The sequence below is a fragment of the Dipodomys merriami genome, unplaced genomic scaffold (assembly GCF_024711535.1).
Source record: "Dipodomys merriami isolate MVZ:Mamm:240054 unplaced genomic scaffold, mDipMer1.0.p SCAF_295, whole genome shotgun sequence".
In the NCBI taxonomy this organism is placed as follows: domain Eukaryota; kingdom Metazoa; phylum Chordata; class Mammalia; order Rodentia; family Heteromyidae; genus Dipodomys; species Dipodomys merriami.
Window position 1 is genome coordinate 1,095,987 of NW_027204437.1, and position 19,777 is coordinate 1,115,763.

Consider the following 19,777-nt stretch of genomic DNA (forward strand, 5'->3'; position numbering starts at 1 on the left):
CGACCGAACCCCCCCCCCCCCAAAAAAAAAAAAAAAAAGAAAAAAGAAAAAAAAAAGAAAACAAAAGGTTATGAGGTTTGGACATAACCAAAATTAAAAAAAAAAAAAAAAAAAAACTTCACATTGTTTTAAATGGCTTTTTAAAGATTCTTTAACTTGCAAATTAGAAAATCTGGTATTTTAAAGACTAATGTTTTAAAATGCATAAGACTGTTTATACTGTAATCAAGTTATCTGGCTTAACAAAAATGCATTGGCTGTTTGCGATCTAATTCCCTTGGCTAAAATTTGGGATAAATATTAAAATTTTAAATGTAAAGGTTAGTTTAACACTGTCAAAGATGTTACCTGTTCTGTCTATCTAAAACTGTATTTCATTTGAGAACCAAGAGAAGAGACGGGGAAAAACTTAGAAACCAACAGAAGACCTATCTTTAGGGGTAAGGGGTGAACAAGCAGAAGTGCAGTTCAGCTGGTCATGCAGTGGGACAGGCCCTGGGAGGAGTCCACGCATGGTGAGGCAAACTGGCACAAACGCAGTTCATCTAAGCCTAAAGAGTCAGATTGAGTGTGTGGCCATTCCATAGGAGGGGCCAAGTGGCCCATCATTGTTCTGTCTCTTTTCCCTGCAGATAGACACTGAAAACATGATGGTTAAAATGAGTGGTGTGATGATCTGATTAGTACTGGAAAAACTTCCCCTTGGATGTGTTAACATTAAAATTAGGAAGGCCTTAAAAAGAGGGCAAAAAGTTATTTCTATAATATGGCTTACTTTCAATTATGTTCTACAATTAGGATGTTTTTAAAAGTTATAAAGGTGTTAAGTCTAGCTTCGTGATATAGTAAAGGTGACTGTAATTCTTGCATTAAGGAAAAATTGTCATTTGAGTTAAAAAATCTTAATGTGTATCTGTTTTAAAACAAGCAACCAAGAGGCAATGAGTGACACTTGGCCTCAAGATTTCAAGGGATCTTTTCATATGCAAATAAAAACTAAAGTATAAAATATTAAAGGTGATTAATAAGAGGTTTAAAAAAATTAGGAATGGATTTTTGGATATAAAGTTTAAATGTAAAATTGTTCTTAACATTGGCCTCAATGTGCACAAAGAAAAAAATTAGGATTACCAAAATAATTGCTATTCTAGTTTGCTCTTATAGGTTGTTTTTTAAGTTTCCAGCAAAGACCAGAGCAAAGCACAGAGGATTCTTACAAGTTGTCAGATGTAACTTTGACTCTTAATAAGTTTCAGGTAAGAGCATGCTTAAAAGCTACTTCTATGTTGACCACCTTGTTGCTTTCAATTGGAGTAAAATGGCCTTTTGTAAGACTCACTGATCTGCAAACTGGTTCAAAGCCAGCCCAGGCACAGAAAAGTCCCTGTGAGACTGTCACCTCTATTCAGCCAGCAGAGTACTAGCCCTGGACTAAAGAGTCGGGGGACAGTACTCAAGCCCCAAGCTCGAGACTCACAGTGGCAGAGTACTAGCCCTGGACTGAAGAGTTAGGGGACAGCATTCAAGCCCCGAGTCTGGGACTCAAAGCGGCAGAGTGCTAGCCTTAAGCTGTAGAGCTGAGGGACAGTGCTCAGGCCCCAAGTTTGAGTCCAGCAACCAGCTAAGGAAAATGCCAATGAGGCATTTATCCCAATGTGAAGAAGACACTCCTGGGACAAAAGCAATGGAAGAGCATCCAGAGGCAGTAAAGCCACTGCTTGGATGGCAGAAATGTCAGATCCTAGAGTCATTTGTGCGTGGCCCTTCAAAACTGGTCAGAGCCGGGAGGTCATAGGAAGATAGTTTGAAAGCATGCCTAATGTTCATGACTACCTTGTAAGGGACAGGAACTTGCCAGACCTCTGTGATAGTAAAAAGCTAATGTTATAAAATGTAGGGGATAGTTTAAATCTCAACCCCTTTATGTGCCAAAAGCTCTAATTGGCAGTAACTATTGAGCTGACACTAGTTACATGAAATTCATCTGCCCAGGAAAAAGTTTGTAAACCTGAGAGAGTGTTTCTATTGATATCTGTCTAAAGGCCTGCAAAGGTAACTTAGGCATTATTTGGGATCATTAGAGATCACATTCCTAAGCCATCTAGAAAGATGCTTTTACAAACCAGAGTACTAAACAAGCTACACTGCTGTAGCCGGAGAAAAGGTCTGTGCAGTTGTCAAAAGTTAAATATTGTTCTTAATGACATCTAACCCTGATAGCCTCTTTGTAAAATAGGCTAAGGTTATAGGTTCCTGGCTAGGTAAGATCAACGCCCCTGAAGTCAGCTTGAAGAAGTTACAGAAGATTGACCTTCGCCCTTCTACCCCCATTTTAAGATCAAGGGTCCAGAGTCAGAAATTTTGGAGAAATGAGGCAAAATAGATAAAATAAAATAAAAAAAAAAGAAGAAGGCATAAAAAATAGTGTTAACTGTTGTAGGTGTTCAAGGTGTGGAAACTGCATCTGTCAGAGATGATTACAAGACTAAGATTTACAAAAATATCTGGTTAGTAAAAAAGGTTGTGGTTTTAGTAAATTGTCCTGAGCTATTGTTTAAAGATCTTAAAAACCAGCAGGATCAAAGCCTGCCAAGCCTATGCAATGTATCCTTAACCAGTCTGTATAGGAATTTACAGCCCAGCATGAGGTGTGACAGTCCCTTGGAGCCACTGAGAGACCTGGCTGTTGCGGTTGCTGCTGCTGCTGCTGTTGCTGCATACCCTAATGGGTAAAGTTCAACGACGGCCTGACAGCCACCTGGAAAAACTCCTGCCTGATTCCATCACCTGAGTCTGCTTCCTGGTTGACTGCTGCTAAATCTAAAATCTTGTGGGACATTCTTTTGGAAGATATCCAGAAATCCTCTCTCTTCCCACAGTGGATATTGGGGACATGGATATCACTGGCTTGCTTGTCTTAGGCACTTCAGTGCATAGTGACTGAAAATCCACTCTAGGGTCACAGCCTAGTTTGACTCTGATATGGTAATAACCTGAGTGTGTTATCAATGGAGGTAATACTCTTAGCCTTAAAATCTAGCAAGCTTCTGCATCACAGTGGTGCCTTAAGGCTGTTCTAAGATAAAGGTTCCGCAAGCTAAAGGAAAATTGGGCAGTTTTAAACTCCAGCCACAAAGATGCTCAAGGGATTGTAAAGAAAGAGGGTGGTAAAGAAAGCCTTGGGAAAGGAATTGTAAAGAAAGAAGGAAGTAAAGAAAGCCTTGGAAAGAGAATTGGGGAAATTTGAAAAGTAAGGATTGTCTTTAAGACAAACCTCAGAAAGTTTAAGTATGTCGCAAATGGTATGAGTATGTCTTAAAATTGGAGCTTACAAGTACAGCTGGCATAAAATTGAGTTAACTGATACACGGAGTCAGGACTGGTGAAAAAAAAAAAAAAAGGGGCAAATGCCACGCCGACCCCAGTAGAGTCTGCTTAGCATGGGAAACCATCTATCAGACCATGATAGGGGCTTCAGAGACCTATCTCTGAGTTTTGGGACTTCACCAAAGTCTACCTCAGAGAATGGGGCTTTACAGAAACCTATCTCCAAGTTTTGGGACTTCACCGAAGTCTACCTCGGAGAATAGGGCTTCTAAGAGGCCTACTCCTGGAAAAAGGCTGGCAAACCCCTGGGAAAAGATGTGTTTCTGTCTTTCTTCCCTCATAAGAGTGCCTGTTAATCTTTTACTGCTTCTACTGCTTTTTGTACTTGCTCATTGTCAACGTTCCCTTATTCAAAGCTCTCTCTTAAGAGTGTTGACGACTCCAATATCTGATGAGTGTCTTAAAAATATGACTAACTCACCAGAGTTAAGTGCTAACCTGAAACGCCTCTTATGGAGGCTAGGAGACAAGTTATAAGTAAATATAAAAGTATTGGGGGTTTCACAAAGTCACTTCAGCAGAAGGAATTATTTGTAAGGGATTTACAAGAAGCTATAGGCTCAGCTAAAACAGAAAGAATGTATGGCAATTGCTGAGATAATTATTTAGGAGAGAGAATTTCCTGCTATTTACTAAGAGAATTGCTAGGTCTCCTTAAAGTTTACTATTAAAGAAGAGACAGGAAAGATCTTATGGGAAAGTTAAGGCCTCTATAAAAATAGGTAATGGTTAATTGGTGACAAACATCGAAACCCAAACCCATTGTATTCCTTAGAGATAAGCCGAAGACAAATGCCTATCAGGTGCCCAGCTGGTGACCACCCAAGAAAGAAGCCATGCAGCAAGATTGTGTAACCTTTTGCCCTTTCTCATGAGACTTCTGTTATAAAAGTTTGCTATCCTCTGCATTAAATCGCACTCAGCACTCAGCATCCACTCCTCTTGTGTGTGAGTTGTCTGTTTGCCATCTCCCCATCCTATTCCAGGTTCCTCCCCTAGGTGTCCTCCGTCGCCCCGACAGAACCCGGTCCGCGGCAGAACTTGATTGAAAGAAACAAAAGTACAAGTGAGGAACAACTCAACACATACATTCAAATGAACACAACCCAAGAAAACAAATTAATTCAGTAGTCAAGAACCTGCAGGAAATGCAAAGTCTTAAAAAAACATCAGCTATCACAAACTTATGAAAATCCTGACTACATGGGAGTCTACTCTTGAGAGGATAGAGGTTAAAGCCCAGACTGGACAAAAAAATCAGTACACAATGCCATGCACCTGTTATTCTAAATTCCAGGAAGAATAACATAACATGGACTGAGCCCAAGGTCATACACAAGGATCTGAAAAATAATCAGGATAATTTAGCGCTGGGGACATGACAAAGTGGTAAGAACACCCATTTATGGGGCACAAGACACTCAATTCAAACTCTAATATTTGGGTATTAATGTAAAAAGCTATTATTTTAAATAATTGGAATAATTGTAAGATTTGAATATTTGAGTGGAAAAATGCATGAGAGAGATAGAATGAACCCACGTTCCAATGCTTTCACCTTAAGTGAAAATATTTTATGGTACTTCAGACAAAACAGAGTTACCTTGCAAATGAGCATGGTTGTGCATTTGGGTGATGGAAATACTTTAATTACACAGGTGTAAATTAAATAGATTTTATTTGGGTAGATTGTACTTCCTAAACTAAGAACCTGGATGATATCCCTGAGATTTTTCTCTCAAGGCTACCACTCTACTATTTGAACCACAGTTCCAATTCTGATTTTCTGTTGATTGTTTGGTGATAAGAGGCTCCTGGACATTCTTGCCCAGGATGGCTTCAAACTATGATTGTCAGATCTCAGCCTCCCGAGTAACCAGGATGCCAGGCATGAGCCATCGATAGTTTTAATAATTTAGTAAATTGTACAGTTACTGAAATTATATATTATCATATAACCTGCATAATATATGTGTGTATGTATATATCAATGCATACGGATAGAAATATTTAGCATATTTTTGTATGTACAGTACATTTATGAAATCATCCATTATAAAATAAAATGGAAAAAAGTTAATAAGGAGCAAAACAAAGGAAATTATCACATGTTTCTTGTTGTTGAATGGAATAAGAATTCAAGAATCAGGTTGGGAAAATCATCTCTACGTTAACAAAATGGATAAGAGCTATTAATTCCAATCCATCTATTTGCCCATGTTGTGCAACCTCACACATGAGTGTCAAAATCAAACCACACTTTTTGCCTATGCTTTTAACTCACCTGATATAATTTACAGGTTAGATGAAGTAATCAAATAAAGATTAAAATAATATTATGTGAGGCTATGAATTAGAGCTGAACATGATTTTAAATATGATAATAGCTAATTAAGTTGCATATTTCTTACGTTTACTCTGTCATGTCCCTCATTCCCACATTAGGAAAGTACATAGAAGGTTCTCACTAAATTATATGTACAATTATGAAAAAATGTTTTGAAAGAATATGGGCACAGTGATGTTTTAGCTTATTGAGACCTGTAGGGGTAAGTGTAGGGGTAAGTGTGTTTTTGAGGACTTGCAATACATTGTGATGAAGATGAAGGGAAGGATGTTCTTATTATGGAAAACTGGATAGAGTATTGCTCCCACAAAGGAAGTGATGAATTATTCCAAAACGTAACAGTAAAATCACTTTCACAATCATGTTCACTGCTGCACTATTCACTGTAGCCAAGTTACAGAAACAGCCCAGATGCCCTTTGGCAGAGTGATGATTAGAGAAAGAGTGGCACATATACACAATTGGATTGAACCCATCCATTTTGAAGACTGTTACATTATTTGCAACGAAATGGATAGATCTAAAAATATATTAATGGAACTGAGTCAGAGCCATATTTGGAAGCTAGAAATTTATACAAGTTTACACAAAAATATTAACCAAAGCATGTTATTTGCAGAGGAGTATTTCAAAGGCGTAATTTCTTATAAAATTGAACTTTACTCCAACAAAATGAATACCAGGAAACTATCACTTGGAATATGTAAGTGGAAGTCAAAAGGAAGGAATAAAGAGAGTTATGGAGGAGGAGCCTGAAGGTATAATATTCAATACAGATAGTATGAAACTAGAAAAAATTAAAATGGGGTGAGGTTTGGAAGGGTGTGGAAAAGTTATATAAAGATCCATTTTACTTTAAAAAACTGATATGTTGAATGAAAATTCCCTTGTACAAGTATTTAAGATAATAAGAATATAATTAAAAACAATGGAGACATCTGATCTTAAATTCTATTTCCATCTCTTTTAAAAAATAAATTTATTTGCTCTATAATTTGATGAGAGGGATGGATTTTGTGGGTAGCTAAATCATTGCACATCTGTCTCTCTCTTCCTCTCTCCCTTTCATGGTTCTTATAAGTAATATGATTGCTCCATAATTATCATAATTTATTTTGCTTTTATATTTTTGGTTGCATCATTTCACTTTCTGCTCTGCCATATCCCAATTCATTTACATAGAAGACATTATTTCCTGTTTTCTCATTCTTAGAATAAGCTGCACAAGAAGAAAACACTGGTCCTCATTTTCAGTCTGTACCTTTAAATACGGAGGAAAATCTTTCCTCTGCTCTCTACCAATCCCCTACTCTCCAGTTAGAATAATTTAGAATAGTAAAAATGAAAAAAGAGAAAATAAATAATAGTGAAAAAAACAGATGCAGCAAATTCACCAGATTTTTCTGACCATTTCATCCAATGTGAACTATTGGGGAAATACATGGACAGCTCATTCTCACTGGCACTCAAAGTCTCTGGTTAGGCAATTCTGATGAAGTTGAGGAACAAGATGAAAAAGTGAGAAATGGTATCAATTGCAAAAAAAAAAATGAAATAGTATCCAAGCAAATTTCTTCTTTGTTCTGCTGAAAACAATCGCTTTACTACAGTGCAGAGACTACTTTCCAAAAAGGTCACTCATGTGATTACTAGGGATGACGATGAGCATACCCCTCTTCATCGAGAAGCCTACAGTGGACACTTAGATATTGTCCATGAGTTGGTGGCTCAAGGCAGATATTCATGCAATAACTGCGAATGGCTGGACATCCCTGCACAGTACTCATACATGGAATAATAACAGAGTGGCTTCTTTATTTCATCATGATGCAGATACCAACGGCCAAGTTAAAGGCTTCTTGACCCCCATGCATCTTGCTGCTGGGAATAGATATAGCAATGATACGCTGGATCTCCTTCTATTGAACCATTATATCAAGCCAGGTCTGAAGCACAACTTGGAAGAAACTGAATTTGATATTGCCAAAAGGATAAGTATGTATCACTACCTCTTGGAAGTTGTGGAAAGCTGTACAAATTGTTCTCCTAAGTCCTAATGGATCAGTTAATTTTCTTTAATTTCAAAATTGCCACTCCATCCTATGTGACCATAGAAAATATTTTCACAATACAAAGCAACAGCAATACCTTACTTTAAAAATTCATGTATTCCATGGTATTCTTCCAAGTGAATTGCTTGACTTTGATGTCAAAATATATTTGAGTTGTTTGTATACATCTATAATGATTTCTATAGAGTTTGTGATTTTTTAAATCAGAAAAAATTTTAATTTATCTGTTGAAATGAGTAGTACAGAAACTAAAGATATTTCTGGTGCTTGTCTGAAAAAGTATATTTTAAAATATTTAATATTCTGTTTGTATAATGTCCATAATCTATTTCATTCGCTCCTAGATATAATACTTTGAATTCGACATTGTTTTATAATACATACGTTCATTAATAAATGTGTCCTTTCAGATTGCATTCCATATAGAAACATTTTAAAATTCTTTTAATTCCTAGGTCCTTATAGAATTTTATTTCTTTGGGATAAAATGACAATGTTATTTATTTAAAAAGTATTATAAAGGTTATGCTATGTAAAGGCCTTTCTAAAACGGTGAAGATTGAATACACTGATGTCAAACTAACTTTTATTTCTATGAATTACATATATTATTACACTTGTATATTTGTAATCAACTTTTGAATAACTGTTTTTCATTTCTTGCATCTGAAGAATGAAAAATATGGAATACTTCACAAATTTTCATATCATCCTTGTGCAAGAGGCATGTAAATCTCTGTATTGTAATTCAGGTAGACCTGCTGCTGAAGCATGTAGTAACCTATAAACTTAAGTAATCAATGATGCAATCTTAAGACAGGTATATATCCTTGGTTGCCTATTTGTAACAAGGAAACCTTATTGTTCCCAAAATTGTTATACATCTTATTTCTGTAAAATTCTGTGTATGGTGGAAAAAACTTATGTTGTTTGTTCGATTGCTCACATTTGCAAGTTTTTGTAAATGACTATTTTTAGTCTTTTTCATTTGAAATTTGATCATACTTTGAAGCCGTTATAGATAGGTGCAAAGGTGATGGATTTTCAAGTACTTATTTATTAACTGATTTAGCTTTGTGGAGCTAATGGATTAAAAGTAAGCCTTGCTTAAGAGCTACTTCTAAATTTCTGCAGCTTAAAATTTCCCAAATGAGGTCTTGCTGGCACAAATGTCTCCTTGACCTTTCACCCTTGCTTCATGTAGGAACAGCCCAACCAGAATGTCTTACCCTGACAGCATAGATTGTCTTACTGGAGCAAAACTAATCTTAGTTACAAGGGATTATATAGAGACAAACAGTTCAGACAGAACTGTTCGGACTAGAAGGTATTTTTTCAAAATATAACTGCTTATTACACCCTACCATTTCAAAAGTAGCTAAAGCCAAGAAGGTGAAAAAATTGTTCATATGCATGATTACCTAATGTCCTGGCCTGACTACCATCCAACCAGGCAGGAAGTTACACCACTGATTTTCTATCACCAAATATATTCCATAGCTCCAGGAGAAGTCCATATGTTTCTCCTGGTTATTAGGCCTTAAATTGGTAGTGTTTTAACCACAGTGTTTCCTCTTGCCTCTAAGCTGTACATCCCTGAATGGTAAAGCTTTAGTTCTAATTCTCCCAAACAATGAGGTAGAGGCAATGGAATAATACTTTAAAACAGTTGCCTTTGATTCCCTAACCACAACGGAACAATGCAAAACATTTTCTTATAGATAATTATATATTTTATATTTATATGTGTTGATTTTATATTTCACACAGTGGATCTTACTGGAATTAATTGATAATTTGACAAATTAATTTATATTATTCCAATAAATAGATTGGAATATAAATAATCAGGATTAGAATATATATTAGAATATAAAAAGTATCAATGCAATGTTTTCGGTATAAACTTGTGATACTTTCTACGTGTTCTTGGTCTTCTGAATTCACATGGTAAAAAAAACAATGTTGTTTTCCTCTAATCTATAAGGGATTTTACTCTGCTGCTCTGTTTATTGTTTTAACTCGCTGGTCCCAAATTGTTTTTCTCCATATTTCTGAAGCATTCCTACTGATTATACTCAAATTTTGCTGATATGATGTCTAAAAGGTATTATTCTTCTACAGGATCCATGGGTCCTAGGATCCCAGGTCCCAGTTATCTGCATCATCAGATAACTAGGGCAAAAGTTCCCACCTATGCCCATGCAACATGCCAAGAGAAAGTAATTGAAGACCCATCTCAATTTCTCATTTCTTACATTTCAGGGCCCCAATTCCTTGAAATGAAGGAATTAGCAGTGAGCAATTGGGAAATGCAAGGCAACTTAAAATGCAAGATGAAATCACAAAATGTGAAAGTACAGTAATTCAAACTTTCAATTTTCAGATGACCATGCCATATGAGTGGAAAAGACCACAAATGTCACAAGATTATTTGTAATACCGTTCTCCTAATGATTAATGAATGATTTCAGTCCAGTATCAGCAGGCTAAAAAATAGTTCCTGAACGATAGATCCATAATTGGTCTACCAATGCTAGGAATACTTGACATAGAGGTCAAATATAATTCAAAAAACATTAATTGAGAAGATCCTTAGTGCTTCAAAACACTGGTACTTCAGTAAACTTGGTTCTGTAGTATAAAAATGTTGTCATTCTCAAAGAAATATAACCTACATTTAATCTGCTGAAAGTATATTCCTTTTCAAATAAACTTTTAAAAATCACATTTGCCAAAATAACACTTTACAAGTGATGATATTTAGTGAGGTTACTAGTATTTCAAGTGTAGGGAGCAAGTTTCAATAGAGTTGATTTATTCACCCAGCACTAATGCCAAACAGGTTCAACCATTCATTAAAGTGTAGGAATAGTACCCCCCACCATTTGTGTTTTTCAGTAGGTACCTTCAAAAATTTGTTAAATAGTTCAGCCTCCAATATTTCAAACCAAAACATTAGCTAATAAAGTAAATTTCATCACATAAGTACATTTTAAAAAGTAATGAATAGTTGCCCATCATATGGTGTTTTATGTTTTCCCTATATGTCTAACATAGTAAGAAATATGACTTTAAGTCTTGAATATGGGTACTCATCAGAGATTTGACAAACATACAATCTGTCTTCTATTTCTATCATATTCCTCTACCGTAGTAAATTTGATATTTCTTCTTTTGCCAATACTTATAGTTAGTTGAAAATATCCCATGTAAAATAAAATAATCACACACCACTGTACAAAGCCATTTATAAAAACTGGTAGTTAAGAATACATTCTAAGCCATTTTTAAACTTTCTTGTTGACTACAGATTAATCTTCCAAATGGAGGGCAATGAAATCATGTCTAGGTGCTTCATGTCTCCAGTCTTGCAAATTGTTACTTCAGATGAATGAATTATGGAAATATAAGCTGACATCAGTTCAAGTATATGCAGAATTGAAACTCCATGGAATGTATATAAACCTTTCAAAGTACTAACAGACAGTTTAACAGAATGAGTATCAGGAAATTGAATTAATAGTAATAATAGTAAAGGAATAATAATAAAGCCATAGAATGAACGAAGAATGGAACAAGGGGCAAGTACAGCTAGAATACTTAATATACACATGTGAGAAAGGAAGTGGTAAATCGGAAATAAATCTTGTAGAAGGGGTTGGTTGAGAATGATAGAAGGAGTGACTCTGATCCCGGAACATTGGACAATTAGATGGACATTTTTGTAACACACTTTCACAACTTTTTGAAATTCAGTGAAAAAACACAACAAAAAACAAAAACACACAAAAAGCACAACCAAACAGCAATCTCTATAGAGTACGATTATGACCTCTCAAAATTTTAAATAGTTAATGAAGGACAATCTTGGGAAAAGCATACAAAGCTGTTCGAAGTGAGCAATTTGGGGTAGAGGAGAAATTTTAACAGATTTAAATAGACTGTTTAAGGTTATAAATCACCTACATCTGCTCCAAATATTTTCTTCTGCGAGTTCTCTTGGTCTGAAAGGATATTCCAATCCTGAGCCACACTTGATAGCTTGTGAAGATAGAATGGAAGAAACAAGATCAAGAACCCATTAATCCATTGGAGAGGAAACAGTCGTCTACGTTTTCTCTCATTTCTATTGACTACTTTTATTCATAAGTTTAAGTCAAGTGATTTGAATTAAATATTTCCTTCTTTGTTCTGGCAAAGTAATTGGTCAAAATAATTCACTAAATATTATTAGCCATTTTTTTCTATCATGCTGTTTTCTTGTCCAAGCGAGTCCATTACACTTCCCGCTTGCATTTGGTTGCCACAGAAACCCAGCATCAATGTTAATGAGGACAATCTCTAATGTAAAACTTTGTCTCCAAAATACCAGTCCAAGAAGCTGTGATCACAAATATTTAGCTATACATTTTTCTTTTTTCTTTTACCTTGAAAGTCTTCTTTGTCTAAAGTGCCCTCAAAAATAAGTACTCTGCCAATTTTTGGATCAATCACTTATAACCTCAAAGATATTTTGCTAACAAGATGCTTAGAGGAAACCGAAGAATACTGCACTTTTATCTTCTCTCTTAAGACTCTCCTTAGATACCATGTCAGGAACAGTGAAGTTATTCTTTGCAAAATTATTTCAATAGATTATTTTTTTCTCTTCATCTTGCATTTGCTCAACAAGATGTATGGAGAATAATAGAGTTGAATCACCCATACCATGGATGACAGTGTCTTTCACAAAAGGACAATGCTCCTATGTCCTATTTCTCTGTCCTCCACTTAGCTCTTGCCTGATTTCCAACTAATCACAGATTCTTAGCTTCAAGTCTAATGAAGGTGAAGGACTATAAGGACTCCCCCATTGCTACATTGTAGGGCTAGATCTCTGGCAGGAGGTAAGTGTGAACGACGCACTCAAGGAACACACGTTGGGAGAACAGGCTTAAGCAGTTCTGGTTTATTTCTGCACAAGGGTTGGGATTTTATAGCTCCAACTTTCCCAACCTCCTGAGTCCTTCCCAGCCAATTACTTAGCGGGGAGTTGATGATGGGCACTGCTTGGTGACAGGCACTGATTGGTCCCCCGGGGGCATGTAGGGAGCAGGGACAGCTCATGGCAGGAAAGCTAGGCAGACGTGCCTGTGGGTCACGTCTCTATGAGCAGGAAGTGTGCTTCAACTGCTACTCTAGCTGACTCAACCAGATCTGACCGGCTCTACCCACAAATTTTCCCTTTTCTTTTAAAAGGACCGTCATTATGGTGACCCGTCATTGGAGGCATTTTTGCCGGGAGTGCAAGCATTTAATAATTCCTAGGAGAGTAAGCCCTACATGTGCACGGCCTCCCCAGATGACCAGAGAGGATGGCGAAAACCATTGTTGTAACTTTTTAAGCACATCTTCTAAAAAGGAGACAGCGGGAATAAGCTGAATGGTGGTCTGGTTTAGGTGGGTACCATCATGCAGCAGGTTTTGGTTGAAGTTTAAGTACTTAAGGGACTTAGGGCCTTTGAGGTAGTTACTAAGTTCAGTGAAATTGGGTGCGGGAGTGGTAAGCTGACCGACAGAATTAGTCAAAGGATTACATAGTCCTCCTTGTTGTAATCAAAGAAACGTAATCTGTTCTTGGAGCAAGTCTATTTGTTGTTGGAGCACAAGGAGGCCTCCCTTAAGATGATTGGCAACTTGTAAATGTTATAATTCTATGGATGACAGTTGAGGGATGAGCTGGTTTATCTGTTGCACGGTGGACACGCTTTGGGACAGCAATACAGCCGCGGTGGTAGCTGAAGCCACTGTAGCGATGATTGCGGACCCGATTGCAAGGATCAATCCTACTGCTCTTTTAGTGCACGGATGAATCAAATGAACCTGGGAAAACTGAGAGTCATTAGTAGCCAGAACAATAAATGGGGGAACACGTACCAAACCTGCAAAAGGATATGAGTCATTGGGTTGCCAGTGATTGCTGAGAGTGCAAGTAGCGGAGGAGTTGTCTCCTAGACAAAAAAAGAACGGGGCTCTAACCACTACCATTCCTGACACCTGGTCATATCCAGATCAGTTACAGCGACGAATATTGGCCAATAGGAAAGGGGACAAAATGAGGCAGGAATGTGATGATCAAACGATTGGCATGGGGGGTCCTAGGTCTCCCAATCGTCCTCCTGAAGAGTCATAAAACTCCTTTAGATTTTGAGGTTTGGGATCCTTTTCAGATTGGTTGTATATAGCTGGGTCTCTACCCTTAAAAGAGTTTTAAAAAAACTATGAAGATGAAGCAGTGGGTGAGGCTTCAATAGCCAAGAAGCTGTGTTTAATTGGAAATCAGGAAAGAGCTGAGAGGAGGACATAGAAGTAGGACACAGAAGCGTTGTCCTTTTGTAACAGACCTGTCTTCCAAGGTATGGGTGATTTTCCTCTATTCTTCTCCATACATCTTGGTGAGCAAATGCAAGAACAAGAGAAAAATAATATATTGAAATAATTTTGCAAAGAGAAACTTCACTGTTCCTGATATGATATCTAAGGAGAGTCTTAAGTGAGAAGATAAAAATTGAGTATTTTTTGGTTTCCTCTAAGCATCTTGTTAGCAAAATATGTCCTTGAGGTTAGAATTGATTGAAACAAAAAGTGATGGAGCACCTATTTTTCTGGGCAATTTAGACACAAGAAGACTTTCAAGGTAAAGGAAAAAGAAAAAAGTTAGCCAAGTATTTGTAATCACAGTTTCTTGGACTGGTTTTCTGGAGACAATTTTTACATTAGATTTGTCCTCATTAACATAGATGTTGTTTCATGGCAACCAAATACAAGAGGAAAGTTTAATGGACTCGCTTAGTCAATTAAACAGCATAATAAAAAAAATGGCAAATAACTTTTAGTGAATTATTTGACCAATTACTTTGCCAGAATAAAGAAGGAAAATGTAATTCAAAATGAATTGACCTAAAAGTATGAATAAAATGTAGTGAAGAGAGATGAGAGGAAAAAATAAAGGATTTTTTTCTCTACAGTGGAGTAATGGGTTCGTCATTTTGTTTCTTCCATTCCATTTTTCCAAGCTATCAATTGTGGCTCAGGACTGGAGTATCAAGTTCAGACAAAGAGAACTCATAGAAGAAAGATAATATTTGCAGCAGATATATGTGATTTATAACCTTAGATAATCTATTTAAATCTGTTCAGAATACTCCCCTACGCCAAACTGCCCTCTTTGAACATCTTTGTTTGCTTTTACTAAGAATTCCCTCCATTAACTGCTTAAAATTTTTGAGAGGTCATATTCATACTCCCTACAGATTGCTGTTTGGTTGTGTTTTTTATGTGTTTTTGTGTTTTTTTAACTGAATTTCCAAAGGTTGTGCAAGTGTCTTACAATTAAATATGTCCACCTAATTATCCATTGCTCCTGGATCACAGTGACACCATCTATCATTCTCAACCACTCCATTCTCCAAGATTTATTTCCGATTTACCTCTTCCTTTCTCAAATGTGTACATTGAGTATTCTAGCTGTACTTGCCCCTTGTTCCATTTTTCATTCATTCTATGTCTTTACTATTATGGCTCTCTGTTTTCAACTTCCTGATAGTCATTCTGTTAAACTGTCTGTTAATATTTGAAAGGTTTATATACATTCCATGGAGTTTCAGTCCTGCACATACTTGAACTGATGTCAGCTTATATTTCCATAATTCATTCATCTGCAATAACAATTTGCAAGACTGGAGACTTGAAACACCTAGACATGATTATATTCTCATCCATTTGAAGATTAATCTTTAGTCAACAAGAAAGTTTAAAAATGGCTTTGAATGTATTCTTAACTACCAGTTTTTATAAATGGTTTTGTACAATGATGTGTGATTATTTTATATTACATGGAATAAAACTTTCTACTACCTATAAGTTTTGGAAAAAGAAGGAAAGTAACATATACTAATATAGAAGAATATGATAGAAATAGAAGATAGATTTTGTCACACCTCAGATGAGTACCCATATTCAAGACTTAAAGACATATTTCTTACTGTGTTAGACAGAGGGAAAACAAAACAGCATATGATAAGGCAAGTATTTGTGACTTTTTAAAATGCCCCTTATTAAGTGATGAAATTTACTTTATTAGCTAATGTTTAGGGTTGAAATATGGGAGGTTGATCTATTAAACAAATTTCTGGAAGGTACCTACTGAGCAACACAAATGGTGCGTGGTACTACTTTTAGACTTTAATGAATGGTTGAACCTGTCTGACATTAGTGCTGGGTAAATGAATCAAGTCTATTGTAACTTGCTCCCTACACTTGAAAAACTTGTAGTGTCACTAAGTGTCATCTAATTATCAAATGTTATTTTGGTAAGTGTGATTTCAAAAAGTTCATTTGAAAAGGAATACACTTTCAGGAGATTAAATGTAGGTTGGTTTGAGAATGACAACATTTTTATACCACAGAACCAAGTTGTACTAAAGTACCAGTGTTTTGAAGCACAAGCGATCTTCTCAATTAATGTTTTGCTGAATTAAATTTAACCTCTAAGTCATTTTCCTGACCATGGTAGATCAATCACGGATCTATCTTTCCAGGAACTATTTTTTGGCCCACTTATGCTGGACTGAAATATTACATTAGTCATAAGGGGAGGGGTATTAAAAATAATCTTGTGACACTTTCTGATCTTGTTCACTCATATGGGCTGGTCATCTGTCAATTCAGGTTGAAATACAGTAATTTCTCTCGATTTTGTGACTTCATCTTTCATTTTAAGTTGCCTTACATTACACAATTGCTTGCTGCTAATTCTTGTTTCTCAAGGAATTGGAGCCCTGAAATATAAGAAATGAGAAATTGAGATGGATTTTCAGTTACTGTCTGCTGGCATGTTGCGTAGTCCTAGGTGAGAAGTATTGCCCCTGTTATCTGATGATGCAGGTAACTCAACCATAAGATATTAGGACCCATGGGTCTATAGAAGAATAATGTCTTTTAGATATAATATTAGCAAAATTGGAGTATAATATGTAGGAGGAATGAATCAGAAATATGGAGAAAAACAGATTGGGACCAGTGAGTTAAAACAATAAACAGAGCATCAGAGTAAAATCTCTTATAGATTAGAGGAAAACAACATTTATTTTTAACAATGTGAATTCAGAAGACCATGAACACTTAGAAGTTATCACAAGTATATACCGAAGACATTGCATTGATACTTTTTATATTCTAATATATATTCTAAACCTAATTATTTACATTCCAATTCTATTTATTGGAATAAATAAATATCAATTTATTTGTCAAATTATCAATTGATTCTAGTAAGTTTCACTGTGTGAAATATAAAATCAGCACATATAAATATAAAATATATAACTATATATAATATAATAAAATGGCACATGTTTTGCATTGTTCTGTTTTGGTTAGGGTATCCAAAGCTACTCTGTTTTAAAGTATTTTTCCATTATCTCTACCTCAGTGTTTGATAGAGTTAGATTTAAACCTTTACCTTTTGTAGATTCACAGATTGGAGGCAAGAGGAAACATTACCAATTTAAGGCCTAATAACAAGGAGAAACATATGGACTTCTCCTGGAGCTATGAAAATATTTGGTGATAGAAAGGCAGTAGTCTAAGTTCCTGCCTGGTTGGAAGGTAGACAGGCCCGGACATTAGGTAATCATGCATATGAACAATTTTTTTCACCTTCTTGGCTTTAGCTACTTTTGAAATGGTAGGTATAATAAACCATTATATTTTGATAAAAAACCTTCTAGTCTGAAAAGTTCTGTCTGAAATATTCATTTTTCTATGATCCCTTGGAACTAAGATTTATTTTGTTCAAGTAAGACAATTTACGCGATCAGGGTAAGATATTCTGGTTGGTCTGATCCTACATGGAAGAAGGGTAAAGCACCTGGTAGACATTTGTGCCAATGAGACCGCATTTGGGAAAATTTCAGCTGCAGAAGTTTAGAAGTAGCTCTTAAGCAAGGCTTACTTTGAATCCGTTAGCTATACAGAGCAAACTCAGTTGAATAAATAAGTATTTGAAAAAGCCATCCCCTTTGGACCTAGCTAAAAATGCTTCAAAGTATGATTAAACTAAAATGAAAAAGATTTAAAATAGTCATTGACAAAAAAAATTACAAACGTGAGCATTCAACTGAACAATATAATTATTTTCCATTATACACAGAATTTTAGGGAAATAAGATCAGTAGCATTGTTAGAAACAATAAGGTTTCCTTGTTACAAACAGGCACCCAAGGATATAATCCTGTATAAATATTGCATCATTAACTACCTAAATTTAGAGGACATTACATGCTTCAGCAGCACATGAACCCAAATTACACCAATACAGAGATTAACATGGCAATTGCAAAGGATGATATGAAAATCTGTGAATTATTCCAGATTTTTCATTCTTCAGATGCAAGAAATGAAAAACAATTATTAAAAAGTTGATTACAAAATTAATAGTGTAACAATACATGTAATCCATATAAATAAAAGTCAGTTTGATATCAGTGTATTAAATCTTCACCTTAGAAAGGCCTTTACATAGCATAATCGTTATAAAACTTTTAAAATTAGACAACATTGTCATTTTATTCCAAAGAAATATACTATAAGGACCTAGTAAAAAAGGAATCTTAAACTGTTTTGGTATGGAATGCAATCTGAAAGGACACATTTATTAATGAACCTATATATTATAAACCAATGTAGAATTCAAAGTCTTATATCTAGGAAAGAATAAAATAGATAATGGGCATTATACAAACAGAATACAGAATATTTAAAGGTATAATTTTTCACAGAAGCACCAGAAATATCTTTAGTTTCTTTAGTACTCATTTCAACAGATAAATTAAAATTTCTGAATAAAAAAAAGCAAAAACTCGAGGGGGTCCAAGATGGTGACGGGGAACTAGGGGAATGCCACAGCTCTCCCCAACCAAAAAGAGAGTTTGAGTTCCAACGTTTAATCTCCCCAAGAGACTGACAACAACAAAAAAATCAACATCCAGAGAAAAACAGGAGTTGAAAAGAAGAATTTCACAACAGAGAAGCTTGAAGACGCCTCCCCCAACGTCTATTGGCCACAAAGCAGCGTGCCAAGCCATGGCCAGCCCGGCCTGGTGGGAGCTACCAGTGGCCCAGATAGATACACAGGGAGTTGTCTGCAGATCACCGGCACCAAAGACCCCTGAGGTATCAGTGTCAGACCGGCTGATCCTGACGAATGAAGAAACCTCCGAGCAGGGAACTTGCACAAAGATCCCACCCCTTCCCCTCACTCTCCATTGGAGCAGGGAGGCTCCATCCCACCAAAGCCACTCAGCCCCATGGCAAGAACCTCAGAGATACATGAGATGCCCACAGAACACCAGAGCAGAAGAACTGAAAGGAAGTGGTGCTGATCCAGAGAGCACAGAGACAAACCCCAGCAATCAGAACCTGAACAGAGTCCCCGCCCCACCCCTCGGGTGGAGGCCAGACGCCCATCCCTTGGAGCGGACCCAAACAGTGTCAATGGAGGCAGTGACAGAAAAGAAACACACAGAGCCACCACCTCTCAGCCTAGCCCACAACCACCTCAATTGAACTCTGATTGCAATGGCAAACAACAACAACCTACATCACATGAAAACAAATAGCTCCAGGGTGAGTACCCCGCAGGAGACAGTGTATTCCTCAAGGGAGACCAAAGCTGGTGGGAATCCCCAGACCCCCTACCCCAAAACCTGCACCACAGGACCCACTAAACCTAGAAACTGTTCAAGAGCTCCACCAGCCCATGAATCACACTCAGCTGGCCAGGCTAGAACAAGAGAGACCCTGGAAGGAAGCTTAAAAGCCCAAGCCTGGTACAGCGCCACTGGGTCAAGAACCCAACGGTGGAAGAAATTTGAACTGTGTACTCCAAGCTGCGTAATCTAGGTGGGATACACAGCAGCACAGGTCC

The 19,777-nt window shown here is 36.5% G+C and overlaps 2 pseudogenes; one reads left to right on the top strand and one right to left on the bottom strand.

The window, feature by feature from the left end:
- Positions 1-8,482: 8,482 nt before the first annotated feature.
- LOC138839161 (U6 spliceosomal RNA) lies at positions 8,483-8,579 on the bottom strand (annotated as a pseudogene).
- A 9,550-nt stretch (positions 8,580-18,129) lies between these two features.
- LOC138839163 (U6 spliceosomal RNA) lies at positions 18,130-18,228 on the top strand (annotated as a pseudogene).
- Positions 18,229-19,777: the final 1,549 nt, after the last annotated feature.